The following is a 20072-nucleotide window of genomic DNA, read 5'->3' on the forward strand; positions in this document are numbered from 1 at the left end:
TTCAGGACTCAGCGTTTTCTGTTTTTGCTAATTCGTTTTTTCCTCCTCCCTTTCTAAAAATCATAAAGCTTTCAGTTTTCCACCTACAGACCCATATGATGGCTTATTTTATGTGCTACCAATTTTACTTTGTGATACCACAAAACCTATGACGAAACCCCCAAAAAAAAAATATTTGTGGGAAAAAATAAAAAAAAATTAATTTTGTAGTTTTTAGCGGCTTCTGTTTCTACGCTGTGCACTTTTCGGTGTAGGTCCATTTGGGTACAAGGATACCCAATTTATGTAGGTTTTATTTTATTATACTAATTAAAATTAATACAACTACATGCACCAAAATGAGCATGTTTAAAATTGGCATTTTCTGACCCCTATAACTTTTTTATTTTTCCGTATATGGGGATGGATGAGGGCTAATTTTTGTGCCGTGGTCTGTAGTTTTTATTGGTACCATTATTGTTTTGATGGGACTTTTTGTACAATTATTTAGGCTATAAAAAAAAATAACCAAAAATACGGGATTTTTGAATTTTTTTTACATATACGGCATTGACCGTGCGGTTTAATTAACATTATATTTTTATAGGTCGGACATTTACACACGTGGCAATACCACATATGTTTCTGTTTCTTTTTGTTTACATTTTTTTTTTATGGGAAAAGGGGGGGATTCAAACTTTTATTAGGGAAGGGGTTAAATCACATTTATTTTTTAGTCCTATAGTGGACTATTACATGCAATCTTCTGATTGCATACACTGTTCAATGCCATGCCATAGAATAGATCATTGTTATCAGTTCTCTGCTGATCCAGCCGATTTCACCGCGGCGGTCTCAAACAGTCCGACTGAGCTGCCGGGAGCGGTTCTACTTTCAAGTTAGATGTGGAGATCAACTTTGAGCGCCACGTCTAAGGGGTTAATGTTGGGCATCACCGCAATCGGTGATATGCGTCATTAGACATGGGTCATTAGACCACCCGGCTATGATACGGGGTCAGCCCGTGAGCCCGCGTCATAGCAGGGGAGCGGGCGAAAGGCATAAAGGTATGCCATGCATCCTTAACCCTTTAAGGACCCAGCCAATTTTCACTGTAGGACCCGGCCATTTTTTGCACATCTGACCACTGTCACTTTAAACATTAATAACTCTGGGATGCCTTTACCTTTCATTCTGATTCTGTTTTTTCGTGACATATTCTACTTTAACATGGTGGTAAAATTTTGTGGTAACTTGCATCCTTTCTTGGTGAAAAATCCCAAAATTTGATGAAAAATTTGAAAAGTTTGCATTTTTCTAACTTTGAAGCTCTCTGCTTGTAAGGAAAATGGATATTCCAAATAAAAGGTTTTTTGATTCACATATACAATATGTCTACTTTATGTTTGCATCATAAAATTGACGTGTTTTTACTTTTGGAAGACACCAGAGGGCTTCAAAGTTCAGCAGCAATTTTCCAATTTTTCACAAAATTTTCAAACTCACTATTTTTCAGGGACCAGTTCAGGTTTGAAGTGGATTTGAAGGGTCTTCATATTAGAAATACCCCACAAATGACCCCATTATAAAAACTGCACCCCCTAAAGTATTTATATTGACATTATATGACATTCAGTCAGCGTTTTAACCCTTTAGGTGTTTCACAGGAATAGCAGCAAAGTGAGGGAGAAAATACACAATCTTCATTTTTTACACTCGCATGTTCTTGTAGACCCAATTTTTGAATTTTTACAAGGGGTAAAAGGAGAAAATTTATACTTATGTTTGTACCCCAATTTGTCTCGAGTAAGCACATACCTCATATGTCTATGTAAAGTGTTCGGCGGGCTCAGTAGAGGGCTCAGAAGCGAAGGAGCGACAAGGGGATTTTGGAGAGTACGTTTTTCTGAAATGGTTTTTGGGGGGCATGTTGCCTTTAGGAAGCCCCTATGGTGCCAGAACAGCAAAAAACACATGCCATACCATTTTGGAAACTAGACCCCTTGAGGAACGTAACAAGGAATTAAGTGAGCCTTAATACCCCACAGGTGTTTCACGACTTTTGATTATCTAAAAAAAAAAAAATTATTTCACTAAAATGTGTGCTTCCCCCCAAATTTCACATTTTTGCAAGGGTTAATAGCACAAAATACCCCCCAAAAATTGTAACCCCATCTCTTCTGAGTATGGAGGTACCCCATAAGTTGACCTGAAGTGCACTACGGGCGAACTACAATGCTCAGAAGAGAAGGAGTCATATTTGGCTTTTTGAGAGCAAATTTTGCTCGGGAGGCATGTCGCATTTAGGAAGCCCCTATGGTGCCAGAACAGCAAAAAAAAAAACACATGGCATACCATTTTGGAAACTAGTCCCCTTGAGGAACGTAACAAGGAATAAAGTGAGCCTTAATACCCCACAGGGGTTTCACGACTTTTGCATATGTAAAAAAAAAATAATAATTTCACTAAAATGTGTGCTTCCCCCCAAATTTCACATTTTTGCAAGGGTTAATAGCAGAAAAGACCCCCCAAAATTTGTAACCCAATCTCTTCTGAGTATGGAAATACCCCATGTGTGGACGTCAAGTGCTCTGCTGGCGCACTACAATGCTCAGAAGAGAAGGAGCGCCATTGAGCTTTTGGGGGAAAATTTGTTTGGAATGGAAGTCAGGGGCCATGTGCGTTTACAAAGCCCCCCGTGGTGCCAGAACAGTGGACCCCCCCCCCACATGTGACCCTATTTTGGAAACTACACCCCTCACAGAATTTAATAAGGGGTGCAGTGAGTATTTACACCCCACTGGCGTTTGACAGATCTTTGGAACAGTGGGCTGTGCAAATTAAATATTACATTTTTCATTTTCACGGACCACTGTTCCAAAAATCTGTCAGACACCTGTGGGGCATAAATGCTCACTGTACCCCTTATTACATTACGTGAGGGGTTTAGTTTCCAAAATGGGATCACATGTGGGTATTTAATTTTTTTGCGTTTATGTCAGAACTGCTGTAAAATCAGCCACCCCTGTGCAAATCACCAATTTAGGCCTCAAATGTACATAGTGCGCTCTCACTCCTGAGCCTCGTTGTGCGCCTGCAGAGCATTTTAAGGGGTATTTCTGTACTCAGGAGAAATTGCGTTACAAATTTTGGGGGTCTTTTTTTCCTTTTAACGCTTGTGAAAATAAAAAGTATAGGGCAACACCAGCATGTTAGTGTAAATTTTTTTATTTTTTTACACTAACAAGCTGGTGTAGACCCAACTTTTCGTTTTCATAAGGGGTAAAAGGAGAAAAAGCCCCCCAAAATTTGTAGTGCAATTTCTCCCGAGTACAGAGATACCCCATATGTGGCCCTAAACTGTTTCCCTGAAATACGACAGGGCTCCAAAGTGAGAGAGCTCCATGCGCATTTGTGGACTAAATTAGGGATCGCATAGGGGTGGACATAGGGGTATTCTACGCCAGTGATTCCTAAACAGGGTGCCTCCAGCTGTTGCTAAATTCCCAGCATGCCTGGACAGTCAGTGGCTGTCCGTAAATGCTGGGAGTTGTTGTTTTGCAACAGCTGGAGGCTCCGTTTTTGAAACACTACCATACAATACGGTTTAAATTTTTATTGGGGGGGGGGGGCAGTGTAAGGGGGTGTATATGTTGTGTTTTACTCTTTATTATGTGTTAGTGTAGTGTTTTTAGGGTACATTCGCACTGACGTGTTACGGTGAGTTTCCCACTAGGAGTTTAAGCTGCAGCCCAAACTTGAAGCAGGAAACTTGCTGTAAGCCTGCCCGTGTGAATGTACCCTGTACGTTCACATGGGGGGCAAACCTCCAGCTGTTTCAAAACTACAACTCCCAGCATGTACTGACAGACCATGCATGCTGGGAGTTGTACTTTTGCAACAGCTGGAGACACACTGGTTGGAAAACCTTCACTTAGGTTCTGTTACCTAACTCAGTATTTTCCAACCAGTGTGCCTCCAGCTGTTGCAAAACTACAACTCCCAGCATGTACTGATCGCCGAAGGGCATGCTGGGAGATGTAGTTATGCAATAGCTCGAGGTACGCAACTACAACTCCCAGCATGCCGAGACAGCTGATTGTTGTTTGGACATGCTGGGATATGCAGTTTTGCAACATCTGGAGGGCTACAGTTTTAGAGAACACTGCAAAGTGATCTCCCAACTGTGGTCCTCCAGCTGTTGCAAAACTACAATTCCCAGCATGCCCTGAGAGCAAACAGTTGTTTGGGAATGCTAGGAGTTGTAGTTTTGCAAGATCTGGAGGGCTACAGTTTAGGAATCACTGTATAGTGGTCTCAAACTGTAGCCCTCCAGCTGTTGCAAAACTACATATTCCAGCATGCCCAAACAGCTGGCTGGGCATGCTGGTAGTTGTACTTTTGCAACATCTGGAGGGCTACAGTTAGAGACCACTGTATAATGGCCTCAAACTGTACCCTCCAGATGTTGCTAGGCAACTCACCGGCTTCCGTCGGATCCAGCCGCACATCATCGCCGCCCACCGATCTCCGTCGCCCGCAGCCTCCGTCGCCTGCCCGGATTGGTAAGTGGATCTTCGGCGCCGGTCCCCGTCGTTTCCCCGTCCTGCCCCGCCTATTGTGGGTGGGCAGGACGGGGAAAACGAAAGTAAACCCCCCCGCCCCCCGATCTGCTATTGGTGGTCGCGTCTAGACCACCAATAGCAGGGATAGGAGGGGTGGCACCCGTGCCACCTCACTCCTATCGCTTCAGGGGGATCCTGGGTGTCTTAGACACCCGCGATCTCCCTTACATTCCGGGTCACCAGGTCAATATAGACCCGTAATGACCCGGAATCGCGCAAATTGCAAGTGTGAATTCACTTGCGATTTGCTGCGATCGCCGACATGGGGGGGTCTGATGACCCCCCTGGGCATTTGCACGGGATGCCTGCTGAATGATTTCAGCAGGCATCCCGGTCCGATCTCCACCCAGCGCACGGCGGGGACCGGAACTGCCCATGACGTAACTGAACGTCATGGGTCCTTAAGACCCAGGGTGTCGGGACGTAACGTTACGTCATGGGTCCTGAACGGGTTAAGAGGTTAATAAACTTGCACCACTCTTGGCATGCTACATCCTGAATTAACTAAATGTGACTGACTTGTTCGGCTTTTGGGGCCCCACTTTTAATTAAGCCTAAAACCGGCCCGGCTGACAGAATGAATCAGATTTAAAGAAGGAAAGAGGAGGAGTAAGACGTATTATTAAACAGTCTTGGTTCTCAATGGGACACATAGGGTTCTACTTAAATTATTGTGACAAATCACTGTGCACTTCAGGTATAAAAGCTGCCCATTTGTCTCCAGATAATGGTAACAGGTTCAGCCCAGCAGGAGAAGGACGGCTTTAAATACCATCTTATTTATGCTCTAATCGCAGTGTGAAATAACATAAACAGGAGTTCACACGCCATGCTTCCCTTCAGGTGAGCAGTCTGCTCCTTGAATTATTAATACCACTCCGGGGTGTCTACCCAACCTGCAGGATGCGGCTGATCTGTACAGATTAGATTTATGCAGATTTCACAGTGGAAACGCTATCCTCGTATATCCTGCGGCCCAGGGAGAATCATCCGGCAGCGCAGGTTTATGTCTGTGATTCCTTTTTAATTCTTTCTGGGCTCAACATAGAATGGTTGGCCTATTATTCAGGGGAATGAGTAGAGATCTTTCTATCATGACTGAATAAGAAATCAATTGAGCCATGGAATATAAAAAAAGTTTTTTTATGGAAATGATATATATTGGAGATTTCATGTCACAAATACCAACCAAAAAATATACTGGCATTGCAAGCTATTAGTTACATAAATGGGCATAGGTGTCAGAACATGGCCCCACACCCAGAACACAATGTTTCCCAGTAGCCTTGTTAATGTAATCTTTTTATTACCTGAGCAGCCATATTACGTCTGCTGCTCATGAGCTTCGATCTCATTTTACTATAGCACCAGCTATTCCATTTTGTTAGTGGCAATAGTCTTCATCTTTTTATGAATAATGAAGTGCAGCCATTTATATTCTAGTAGGATACAGCAAATAAAGAACTTCAGAAGGGAATTCATAAAGACTGTATGCTACTTGCAAGTTTTTGCTATTTTTTTTTTACTTTTTGCCTTTGTTTACCCCTTTTAGAAAAAGTAGGCATGGCTAAGTAGAAGGGGGGGGTGTCCTCCTGCGGACTGGCAGACATGTTTTAGCTTGCAGTAGAAACTGGCATAAGTTATGTCAGAAATCTATACCAGCAACTTCGGGTGCATGGACTATGCATGAGATGCATCACAATTATTAAGGGGCTTGTGCCTGATAAAGAGTGCCTCTCTTTTCCCCAAGGCGGTAGGATCCAAGCTTCAAGGAGATCCGCCGTGTATAACACTTATCCCCTATTGGCAGGATAGGGGATAAGTGTCTGACTGCAGGGGGTCCGAATGCTGGGACTCCCCGCGATCTCCTGTACTGGGCCTTGGCTCTGCCGCGACTCTCCCGCTGCGGCCCACACGCAACCTCTATGTATCTCTATGGGAGAGGCAGTGACGCAGTGCATCCCCGCCTCTCCCATAGAGCTGTATGAGTGTGGGGGGGGTGTTGTCGACCTCATTGTGGTCAGAGCCGCAGCAATGCCTGGACCCCGTACAGGAGATCACAGGGGTCCCATCATTCGGACTCCCTCGCGATCAGACACTTATCCCTGCAGATAAGTGTTATACACCGCAGATCTCCTTTAAAACCCCATCAACTCCATTCTCAACCCCTAGTGTGAGTAGTATGTGTGTCAGGAACCAGACTGGTATGTGGAGAGGACACTGGTGGTGGATCATCTGTGTCAGTGAGGTGATGGCGTAGGCCGTACCAGGGGAACGGAATCTAAGGGGTTACTGGTTTTCACCAGAGCCCGCCGCAAAGCGGGATGGACTTGCAGTGGCAGGTAACCCCTAGGTCGTTCCACCCGATAGCGACTCAACCCCAGCTGACAGCTGAGACAGGCGCGGTACACAAGGACAAGGCAAGAGCAAGGTCGGACGTAGCAGAAGGTCTGGGCAAGCAGCAATGGTTCGTAGTCAGGGGCAACGGCAAGGGTCTGGATGCACAGGCTTGGGATACACAGAACGCTTTCTCAGGGCACTAGGGCTACAAGATCCGGCAAGGACAGGAAGGGGAAGTGGGTTTTTATATGTATTGAACTGATTGGGCCAAGCACCAATTAGTGGTGCACTGGCCCTTCAAATTTCATAGAGCCGGCCGCGGGGCCGCGCGCGCCGGGAGAGCAGTAAAGGAGGACGTGGTGGGTGAGAGACACGAGGCACGATCCTAGAGCGGGCACGTCTCGCACCTCGGATTGCGTCCCCTCCGGGAACATGGAAGCTGCGCTCGCGGTCAGCGGTGCGGACTAGAGCGCTGCATCCAAAAGCACGCCGCGAGCGCTCCGGGGAAGCAACGGGACCCGGAGCGCTCGGCGTGACAATGTGGAATGACCAGAAAATCTAATATACTTGCAGTGCAAGTTTATGGAACTTCTGGTAATTCCATATACTTTTCCCTTTGTGGAGAATAGAGTTTACAGGATTTTACACTTGGATCCAGCCACCTGGGTGAAAAGAAAGATACCCTCTAATAAATCTGGCCTTTAATGAGTTGTGTTAGTGAGATATAGAACAGCTAATAATAGTATTTCTAAGCCATAGTTACTGGAAACCACATTATAATTACAATGCTACATACAGGGTAAATCTGTGGTACATGAGCCTGAAAGAGGAGTGTCGGTATATGATGAACACAATACATGTGTAGGTAGAGTATATTAGCAGGCGCAGTGTTACTGGAATATACGCACTGTTTGCCTGCTTAGATTTGTGCAGAATATTACAGTACTACATGTTCTATATTGCTCTCTCCCTGATTCATGTACTGTACTGCTATCTACAAGTCCCATGTACTGCCCAGCACTCTAACCATACTTCATGTATTGTCCTGTCCTCCACCTGCAATACATCAGTGCTATATGTACTGTACTGTCCGTCTCTTAATATATGTACAGTACTGCTATCTACCTGTACTCCAGGTACTCTAATGCTCTCAATCCATACTACATATACTGTACTGCAGTCTGCATGGGTGTCAAACATGCAGCCCGCATGTGCGGCCCACAATGAATATTTTTGCTGCCCGAACAGAGCCGTGTTTGCCCTGCAGTGGCAGATGTTTTCAGGACACAGGGATACCCCCGTCAACTCTCAGCGCCGGGAGATAGCGCATGCTGGGACGTCCCTGACATCCCGTGCATGCGCCCATAGCAACGGAGGCGCAGAGGAGTGGAACATGGAGGTGGAAGATGCGCTCTGGCCAGCATGTTAAGTGAGCAGCGGCACGTCAGCTTTGATGCTCAGACCAAGGCTCTTCCGGTACCGGGACCTACTGCTATGGTCGAACCGGAGGAGTGGTGGTAAGAGCACTGAAGTGGGTCAGTACACAGGCATACAGCCTCCAGCCATACACTGTAAATGGATGGAGGCTGTATGTCTGTGGGGGAACATACTGCACCTAATGTGGGTGAACTGTACTGCACCTAATGTGGGGGAACTATACTGCACCTAATGTGGGGGAACTGTACTGCACCTAATGGGGGGGAACTGTACTGCCAACCTAATGTGGGGGGAACTGTACTGCCAACCTAATGTGGGGGGAACTGTACTACCAACCTAATGTGGAGGAACTGTATTGCCAACCTAATGTGGGGGAACTGTACTGCCAACCTAATGTGGGGAACTGTACTGCCAACCTAATGTGGGGAAACTGTACTACCAACCTAATGTGGGGGAACTATACTGCCAACCTAATGTGGGGAAACTATATTGCCAACCTAATGTGGGGGAACTATACTGCCCCTAATGTGGGGGAACTATACTGCCAACCTAAAGTGGGGGAACTATACTGCACCTAATGTGGGGGAACTATACTGCCAACCTAATGTGGGGAAACTGTACTGCATCTAATGTGGAGAACTGTACTGCACCTAATGGGGGGGGGGGGAACTGTACTGCCAACCTAATGTGGGGGGAACTGTACTGCCAACCTAATGTGGGGGGAACTGTACTGCCAACCTAATGTGGGGGAACTGTACTGCCAACCTAATGTGGGGAACTGTACTGCCAACCTAATGTGGGGAATCTGTACTACCAACCTAATGTGGGGGAACTATACTGCCAACCTAATGTGGGGGAACTATACTGCACCTAATGTGGGGGAACTATACTGCCAACCTAATGTGGGGGAACTATACTGCCAACCTAATGTGGGGAAACTATACTGCAACTAATGTGGGGGCCTCGTATTGACGTTCGTGCACGTCACGTCACGCTCCCAGGATTTAAGGGGCGGCGTTACTACGTCCTTTTTTGGATGCGGCCCACATAAACTTAAACTTTGTTTTTTTTGGCCCATGTTAGCCTTTGAGTTTGACATGCTGTACTGCATACCCACAATACTTGTATCCACTACTTGATTTGGGGAAAAAATAAGCCATTCATTAAATGATTCACTTTCACTCGCTTGAGGGATGTTTCTTGAATTTTTTGTATCTTACTGTATATGTGATTTGTCTATTTGCTTTTTTTTTTTTTCAATTCTATTTTTACATACGCCCCAGTTTAACATTTAAAGGGGGTTTTCAGGCTGAATTTATTGTTGAGGCTAAGTTTACACCACCATTCAGCACCATTCAGGGGAGCTCTATTAAAGGGTCTGCTCTGTGCCACAATACAAAGCCAAATGGGTCCTTTGTTCAACAGACACCAATGGGACCCAACAGATCCCATTGACTTGGAAGGGGTGTCCGTTGTTTTAGGGAAGTCTACCAAAGGAAAAAACGGACTTGCAGTATTTTTTCCTCCACTCACGTCCTGTGCTTTAAATGGACTGAGCGAGCAAAGCTTCTCTGGACAGAGCTGAACAGTGATGTAAACGTAGCCTATTCTATTTACAGTTTTGTGTAGTGGCTGTGCTGGGTTACTGCAGTTCAGCTCCTATTAGAATGAATGAATGAAAGCTAAGCTGGAGTAACCCAGCCCTGCCACTCCACAATGTATGACAGTAACAGCTGAATGGCGGGGCACTGGTATCGGCACACCACCAATTTTGTCTGAAAAAACCCTTTGATGCAAGTCACAAACTATGTAGGCTATGCTTTTCAGTCATACAAAAAAAAAAAGTAAAGACTGAATGTAGTCCCTAGTGGATGGGGTTTGGTTCAAGTGAATAAGTTCACCACAGTATGCAACTGTTTTGGCCCAGTACAAAATACTGTATCCTGCCCATCCTGTCAGGCAAAAGTTGCCTTCAGTGTCTGTCTTGGGCCCACTACTCAGTCCTCATTACTATATTGATATGCCTTTGTTGTTATTATAGAATTTTCCATGTTACTGTTTCTTTAAGTCAGAAGAAGGTGCAGAGTGAATCAGATGACCTGTCTGCCCCAATAGGAATCCTCCAAATTGCCCTGTATATAGGGGAGGAGCTGCCCCAGAGTAGTTTGGGTTTCTGCCGTGTGCAGAGCTCTCCTGAGGTACAGTGTGGAGAAGTCAAAGAGGAGTGTGAGGTGATCTGAGGAGGCCTCAAGCTAATCTGAAGTCTAAATCTGCAGCCATGCATATCCCCAGGAAAATTCCCTACACTCAGGTGAAAAGTCAAATCCTAGCAGTAAGCACAAAACTCTGGGGAAGAAAAGCAATAGTCATCAGTCAGTCAGTCTGCAGCATCAAAGTCAGCATGCACTGCCATTCATCACAAGTCAGTCATCATACAGCACAGCACAAGCAACTACAAGTCCCAGCATGGCAATAGGCTTCCAAGGTTTACTCTGCACTTCCCTTTGCACCAATTTATACTGTTAAGGAATCACCATTTATCCTGCCTCAGTAAAGACAGTTATCCATAACCTTGTATCGGAGTATTTATTACCCCATGCCTGGCCCAGGAGAAGGTGTCTCAACCACGGACAGTGTATAGGCTAATGGTGCCTTATTAATGACCCCGTAGACACCACACAACGGGATACCTTTTTGCCGGTATTGCAGCCATGTCAGGTATTGCTGTTAATCCAGCCTTAGACAAGTGTTAAAAGTGCCAGATAGGCAGTGTAGTAGTAGAGCGTTCATCTAGGAATACTTTGCTTCTTTTACTCCCTCTCTGTCACTCTGCAGTTTAGCTTTCAGTGGCTTGACGCATTTCCCCTGGAGTTTTGTTCATCGCCTGAAATATCTGTAGCAATAACCGTAAAAGAAAGTTCCCCACGGGCTTTTTCCAGAGGCTCCCATGTTGTGATCAGCTGAGATACTTGCTTACAAGCACAATATAAAATGACTTTGCATGCATGTGCCGCGCTTTCTCATAACACAGCGCCTTCTGATACACTGCGTGCCAGTGAATTTACTCCCTCAACCAATAATAATAGAGAAGCCCCGCTAGCAGCAAGTCACTCCAGATTCATTATTAAGGCCATTTTCCTCTGAAGTGGAAACCGCTCCCTGGCAAAATGTATGTGTCATTTTAAATCATGGCCAAAATTGCTTCTAAATGATGGTAATTTCACTTCTGGACTGTGGGAAATAATAGCAGCTTCAGAAATATACACAGAGAAGTTTAGACAACAGAACAGCTTATTTTTATAAAACACACAACAAAAGTTTGCTTTTCACACAAATTGCTTTCAAGTATATATCTATATATAACTCAATGTGTGTGTGTGTATGTGTGTGTATGTGTGTATGTATGTGTGTGTGTATGTGTGTGTGTATGTATGTGTGTATGTATGTGTATGTGTGTATATGTATATGTGTGTGTGTGTGTGTATATGTATGTGTGTGTATATGTATGTGTGTATGTATGTGTGTGTGTATGTGTGTGTATGTATATGTGTATGTGTGTGTGTATGTGTGTGTGAATGTATGTATGTATGTGTATGTATGTGTGTGTGTGTGTGTGTATGTATGTATGTGTGTGTATGTATGTATGTGTATATAAGTAGGGTATCATTTTAATCGTATGGACCTACAGAATAAATATCAGGTGTCATTTTTACCGAAAAATGTACTACGTAGAAACGGAAGCCCCCAAAAGTTACAAAACAGCGTTTTTTTTTTTCAATTTAGTCGCACAATGATTTTTTTCCCGTTTCACCGTAGATTTTTGGGCAAAATGACTGATGTCATTACACAGAAGAATTGGTGGCGCAAAAAATAAGCCATCATATGGATTTTTAGGTGCAAAATTGAAAGAGTTATGATTTTTTAAAGGCAAGGAGCAAAAAACGAAAATGCAAAAACGGAAAAAAACCCGCTCCTTAGGGGGTTATGGGGTTTTCAGTTTTTGCACTTTTGTTTTTCCCTCCTTTCCTTTGAAAAATCATAACCCTTTCAATTTTGCACCTAAAAATCCATATTATGGCTTATTTTTTGCATCACCAATTCTATTTTGCAGTGACATAAGTCATTTTACCCAAAAATCCACAGCAAAACGGAAAAAAAATTATTGTGCAACAAAATTTAAGAAAAAACGCCATTTTGTTAATTTTAGGGGCTTCTGTTTCTACGCAGTGCACTTTTCCGTAAAAATGACACCTTATCATTATTCTGTAGGTCCACATGGTTGAAATGATACCCTACTTATATAGGTTTGATTTTGTCGAACTACATGCAGGAAAATTTATACTTTTAAAAATGTCCTGTTCTGACCCCTATAACTTTTTTATTTTTCTGTATATGTTTATGTATGAGGGCTCATTTTTTGCACCGTGACCTGAAGTTTTTATCGGTACCATGTTTGTTTTGATCAGACTTTTTGATTGCTTTTATTCATTTTTTAATGGTATAAAAAGTGACCAAAAATATGCTATTTTGGACTTTGGAATTTTTTTTATGTATACGCCATTGACCGTGCAGTTTAATTAACGATATATTTTTATAGTTTGGACATTTACACACGTGGCAATACCACATATGTTTATATTTACATCGGTTTTTTAATGGGAAATGGGGGGGGGGTGATTCTGACTTTTATTAGGGAAGGGGTTAAATCACATTAATTAACACTTTCTTTTCGCAATGTTATAGCCCCCCATAGGGCTCCTGTCTGGATCTCAGGCACAGAGCAGTCATTCGGCAATCGGACACACAGGAGGCAGGTAGGGATCCTCCTGGTATCCTGCAAGCTTTTCAGGACACCGCTATTTAACCGCGGCGGTCCCGAACAGCCCTACTGAGCTGCCGGGATGCTTTCAGTTTCACTTCAGACATGGCGGTCAACTTTGGTCGCCGCATCTGAAGGGTTAATACTGGGGCATCACCGCATTCGGTGATGTCCAGTATTAGCCGCGGGTCCCAGCCATTGATGGCCACCAGGACCGACCCAATATGAAGCGGGGTCACCGTGTGACCCCACGTTATGTCGCGGGAGCAGGCGCAGGACGTAAATATACCTCCTGCGTCGTTAAGGACACTATGTAGATGTATTAAACAATATTTCCAAAAAGTGCAAAACTTAATATACCATGGCCCCTCAACTTACAATGGTCTCGGGTTACAATATTTTTAACTTACAATTGTCTTTTCTGGATCATCATAACGTGAAACCATACACAAGCTACGCACATCCCAGATCTGCGGAACGTGTCAATGGCAGGAAAAACTGGACCAATCAGAATAGATATTCACTGGTAAAATACCTGTATTACTGAAGCGTATGCACTGAATTCCTGTCTGGTAGCGCACCCCCCCCCCCCTACAGTACAGGGAGGTACATGTTCTGTAATACTCTTCCTGCGCCAGGGTTGGCTGCTCCTTTGAGCACCAGGAGGGTGCGACTCCATTTTACGTTTTTGGGACTTTTTCTTTTTTGCGTGTGTGTTCTGTACAGGGTCCTGAAGAAGCTCCTGTCCTCTACATAGACAGTGATTTACAGCTTCCAGCAGCTCTCTCCTATTTTTACATGTGAGGACTTGCTTCACCTACATTAGTTATCTACTTATTTTTCTTTACCCCTCACTTTTTCCAATTTTTGGATGACATTTTGGTGGCTTCAGAACCAATTACCTGGTTTCCATAGAGTTATGTTCTCAACATACAATGATTTCTTCAAACAATGGTCGTTCTGGAACCGATTAATATTGTAACTTGAGGGCTACTGTTCCTGATATTCAGTGTATGGGAGGGGATATGCAGTGGTTACAGCGTATATTATATGCAGTCTTGATGTCAGGTTAAATAGTTTGTTCACCTGATGGACCTCTAAAGAAGGAAATAATATTCCTTGTATTTTGAAATTACATTCTTATGAATTAACTAGTTTGCTCCACAGGGACCTGTATAAGATGTCATTTCTTCTACATCCTTGGCTGAGCGCCGGAGTAGTTTAGCCTCATTAATAGAATCTTTTCCTAAATGATTAATATATTTCAGCTTTGTAAAGGTGGTGAATGTGAATAGAACTTTACACAAGTGTTATTAGAAACAGTCCTGGTTTTGCATGTCAACTATAAATCAATGTCACAGCATGCGTGCAGCACTTGCAATTGGGTGGTGGACTGTGATAGGGTGGAATACGGCAACTTCATGTGGGGCTTCATGGCCATCCCATTTGCTTTACTGCGGAGGACTGTCATTTATCATTCGCATAACCTAATGCTGTCATGTAGGCACACTGTATATAAATCACTTCATTGGCAGGTCAGCGTGCATGCGGTAGCCAGACACCGTCAGGCATTTGCATACATGCAGCTATACAGCCAATGCCGGGAACAGCCTCTTCTACATAGGCAGAGTACACGTAGAGCCTTTGGACCGGATGGTCCTTCATGAAGCCAGCAAGTACAAAAACAGCATAATAAAGTCACAGTTAAAAGCCCCCATAAAAAATGTATAAACTTTCAGCTGTTTGCAAAAAAAAAAACAATCAAACAAGTAAATATGTAAATAGCTCAATTCATATAACAAGTGGTTCCTCCAATTTTAATACAAAATGCCACTTTTAATAACTACTGCAGGCTCTAAGTTATTTAACCCATTCAAGAAGACGACCTGTTTGATGTTATGATACTGCTCTCTAAACACTCATCCCTGGAAGCCATAAGCATATTCGTGACAGGGGGCGGGCCAGACAGAGAAAAAAATGTAGTCTTATATGTGTGGCCGTATATACAAAACATAATGTCTGAACAGGACCCAAAGCAGAAAAATGCAAAATACAGATAAACAGACATAACACATCACTTCCTATTCTTTTTTAACTGTGTATGCTGGCACAGAGTTCTAACAAACACATACCTCCAAAGTGTCCAAATTTAGGCAGGACAGTCCTGCTTTTAGGACCCCCGCCTGTTGTTCTGCTTTTGTGGCACCAACCTCCGACAGAGCAAAGAGCCATTGATTGGCTCTTCGCTGTGTTCATCTCTCCTGTGACTGCCGGATGAATTATCCTGCAGTCACAAGTGGCAGCTCTCCTCCTCTACACTCCTGCACACGTGTGATGTCACTGTGTGCAAGGGTCTGGATACACAGGCTAGGGAATCACACAAAACGCTTTCTCAGGGCACTAGGGCAACAAGATACGGCAAGGACAGGAAGGGGAAGAGGGTTTTTATTAGAAATGGGAGTGATTACACTGATTGGGCCAGGCACCAATTAGTGGTGCACTGGCCCTTTAAATTTCATAGAGCCGGCGAGCGCGTGCGCCGGGACGGAACTGAAGGAGGACGGGGCAGGTGAGATCATCGGGATGCGACCCGCGGGTGGACACGTCCCACCACGGGGATCGCATCCCTGCTGATGACACTAGAGCAGCGCTCCCGGTCAGCGTGTCTGACCAGGGCGCTGCACACAGAAGGACGCTGCGAGCGCTCCAAGGAGGAACAGGGATCCGGAGCGCTCGGCGTTACAAAAGTGTGGTATCGCCACGTGCGTAAATGTCTAAACTATTAAAATATAAGGTTAGTTAAACCGCATGGTGAATGGTGTACACGTAAAAAAAAAAATGAATTATTGCAAATTATTGGTCACTTCATATACCATAAAGAAATGTATAAAAAGCTATCGAAAGTCCTATCAAATAAAAATTGCACTGATAAAAAAAAACTACAGATCACGGTGCAAAAAAATGAGCCCTCATATAGCCCCATATACGGAAATATAAAAAAGTAATAGGGGTCAGAAGATGACAATTTTAAACATACAAATTTTGGTGCAGAAGATATCATCATGATGATCTGGGGGCTGGTTGATAAAAATAAAAATTAACTGAACAACTCCAATCAAAAAAGACATTATGTAGGATATATGTAGTATTGTCTTGGCGTTTTATGGTGGTGTTATATGAAATTATAATAAAAACTGTCCAAAATACGGCAAGCAGAAGGCTCTACATTGCTTGTTGCCAAGGGCCTTAATTTTCCAATCACTGGTCCAGAGAGAGAGATATCATTTCTAAACTTGAATATAAGTAATGTCTACATGTAGTACAGTAGATTTTACTGCTAAATTCTTTTCACTGTGAAGCATCATAGTGTCCTTTATCTTCTTATTTGCTCCGGGCTCCGGTGGCACCTCCTTTTCCTTGAATGGAGAGTGGAAATCTGATAACATTAAGTAAAGCAGAGTGATTTATGCTGCTGTTAGCACTAGCCTTTCCATCAGAACCTCCTTGTTAATATGCAGCATTATTAAAGCATCAATTATCTGAGGAGGCGTCAGACACTGCGAGAAGCGGCCTGCTGGCTTTGATAAGGGACCGGCTGTTTTTGTTCATTAAAGGCCTTGAATGACGCAGCTAACCAGCATCCTGCACAGAGCAGAGTCCCTACAAGGTTCACAAAAGGGGTTAATTAAGTAGGAAAATGTTACGCATGGACTGTGGGACACATTCTTTAGAATTCAATATCTTGTTTTGAGTATTCAGTAAGTTTAAAGTCTGGAAAACAAACATTTTAATCCTTGCTTGTTCATGTTACATTATATGAATATAGGATGGAGTTTTTTTTAGGAAATTCTCATTACTAAATTCATAAGGCCACTGCAGCATATATGGTCTAACAATGCTGATCGGCAGAAGTCCTGGAGGACAAACCTTCCCCGATCATGCATTAATATGTCAAATAAGCCCTGGTCCACTCCAGAACTTATTATGTATGACCTTCCCTGCCCCCCTGCTACCATAAGTCCTAGGTACACATTTACTTTCTTTAAGGGGAACTCCATTGGAAACAAGTGGAAAACAGGAGGGTGCAGCTGCCCCGAAACTAGTTGATTGGGGCAAAGTACTGATTTTAATTAGCACTACAGCTACCCAGTTTATGAAGGGGGACTGAAGACCCTGGTACATGTATATGAGTGGGTTTATCCCTAATTCATTCTGAATATCTGGGGATGTACTGCACAGTTTTTAAAATCACTGGTCACGTTCATTTTAAGAAGCAATTAAATAAAAGTTACATTTTAATAAGGGGGGGGGGGGGGGGTTCCTACAAGGGATTTTGTGCCCCGTGCTTAGTGTGATCCCTGGCCCCCACCAAGGGGTGAAAATCTTAATCCTTCCAGTACTTATCAGCTGCTGTATGCTACAAAGAAAATTGTGAAGTTCTTTCCAGTCTGACAACAGTGCTCTCTGCTGACACCTCTGTCTGGGTCAGGAACTATCCAAATTAGAACCCTATCCCCATAGAAAACCTCTCCTGCTCTGAACAGTTCCTGACATGGTCAGAGGTGTCAGCAGAGAGCACTGTGGTCAGACTGGAAAGAACTTTACAAATTTCTCTGTAGTATACAGCAGCTGATAAGTACTGGAAGGGTTACGATTTTTAAATAGAGGTAATTTACAATTTTTTTTCCACCAGAGTACCCCTTTAATGTTATGTTTAACCTGCACGTCAAAAACTCCTTTGGAACTCAAGCTCTCATCACTGTGGAAACCACCATTATTGATGCTCTGATTTATACCTGTCTTCTTTACGGTTACTTATTGGTAATAGTTCCTCCGCTGCTAAACTCTCCTCTCTCCATTCTATTATGAATGCATCAGCTCCGTAATACAGAGGCCTCTAAACTGTTCCAGTCACTGTATATTCCCCTTAAATTACAATTTAAACTCCTCACTCGCACCCACAGAGCTCTCCACAGTGCTGCACATCGCTCATCTTTGTCTACTACCCTACCTGTTCTCTATGTTCTGACAATGATCGTGGACTTTAGTCCACAAGTTTTTTGGAATGCTTTACCCCCAATCAGAATAATTCCCAACATCCACATGCAGAAATGTGCCTCAATAACACATAAGGGGAATTTATAAAGAACTGTGCCTGGCACAAATCAGCAAGAAGAACATATTTGTGCACAACCCCTCTGCCCTACTCACCAAATGGGGGGAGCTTGGGATCTGGGGGTAAACTATCACGCGAAGGGGAAGTGACCACCCCCACACCCTTTATAGCCAACCAGTGAGGCAGAAATGTATTCAGGACATCAATAGGGGCGAGACAGATTGTCATCAGGGAAAGTAAACAGAGGGTCTGTGGCAAAAAAAAAAAAAAAGTAGCTGATGTGGGTCACCATTCATTGGCAGTACCGGTGTCAAATGCCTGTAATAAGCCAGTTTCCTACTTTTATATCAGCTTAGACGCATAAATATTAAACAAACAGCATGTACGCATATTGACAGGGTCTAGTAAAGTGTCACCATATTTCTACAGGTGCAGTCATTTTTATTTCAGTGTCAAGGTCCCTGCACTAAAACATAAATTGAATCATGTTCTAAGCTTTTCCTCCAATCTTAAAATTTCAATGTTCTTGATCTTTCAATTTTATTCAGAGGACACATGAAATGTACACCATTGTAAGCTGATCTGCAGGCCTCTCTAGCGGGAGTTATTCTGCCCGTTCTCACTCTTAAGAAAAGACAGATAAAGGTTTTGGAGATTCTCTACATTTGTCCGGAAATTAAATTTACAAACAGAATAACATTTTCTAGCAAGCTATACTGTCAATGCACATTCACTTCCGCCATGTCATGTCTCAGAACCCTACATTGCTGAAGATTACATATTTTCGATTGCATTGCGCACCAGCCAGAAGAATTCTACAGAATAAAACGATTTACAGAAGATAAGAATAAGAAACGGTTTGCTTGTCTGAATATTAAAATCCTATATTAAAGCATAACATGGAACAAAGATGTGAAAAACAAAGCAGCAATGTATTTATTGAACCAACATAGCACATACAGTGCAATGCAAACAAACCTTATAATGTTCTCTGGACAAGGTTACAACAGTCTCTGGACAAAGTATGGATCCTCTTGGCTGCTGCCAGTCTGGCACTGGCTAGATACAGACGTGGAGTCTAAGAAAGGGTAATCCCAGATTGTGGTCACCAGAATAGCTACCAGTAGGGATGTCCCAATACCGATCCTAGTATCGGGGCTGATACCAGGTATCTGTATGGTATCGGGGACTCGTGTAATGTCCCCGATACAAAATCCGATACCTGGTATAGTGCTTTGCCGCCCATCCTACGGTTCGCATCACTGCTGCTGTCCCGTTCTGTTGCCTGCATTATGGTGTCTTATGGAGGAGCATGTGACATACACGTCATCCACTGCGCTCAGCGTAACGCTACAGAGGAAGCAGAGTGACGTGTATGCTCCTCCTTAAGACGCCATAATGCGGACGGCAGAACGGGGCAGCGGAGCGGCAATATTGGACAGTGAGCAACTACAAAGGGGGGCTGCTGTCTACAGGGGGGGTCCGACTGGCTACAAAGGGGGGCTGCTATCTACAGGGGGGTCCTGCTTGCTACAAAAGGGGGGCTGCTGTCTACAGGGGGGGTCCTGCTGGCTACAAAGGGGGGGCTGCTGTCTACTGGGAGGTCCTGCACGCTAAAAAGGGGGACTGCTTTCTACATGGGGGTCCTTCTGGCTACAAAGGGGGGCTTCTGTCTACAGGTGGGGGTCCTGCTGGCTACACGGGGGTCCTGTTGGCTACAAGGGAGGCCCTGCTGTCTAATATCTGCAGCTATCTA

This window comes from Hyla sarda, chromosome 1, assembly GCF_029499605.1.
Source record: "Hyla sarda isolate aHylSar1 chromosome 1, aHylSar1.hap1, whole genome shotgun sequence".
In the NCBI taxonomy this organism is placed as follows: Eukaryota; Metazoa; Chordata; class Amphibia; order Anura; family Hylidae; genus Hyla; species Hyla sarda.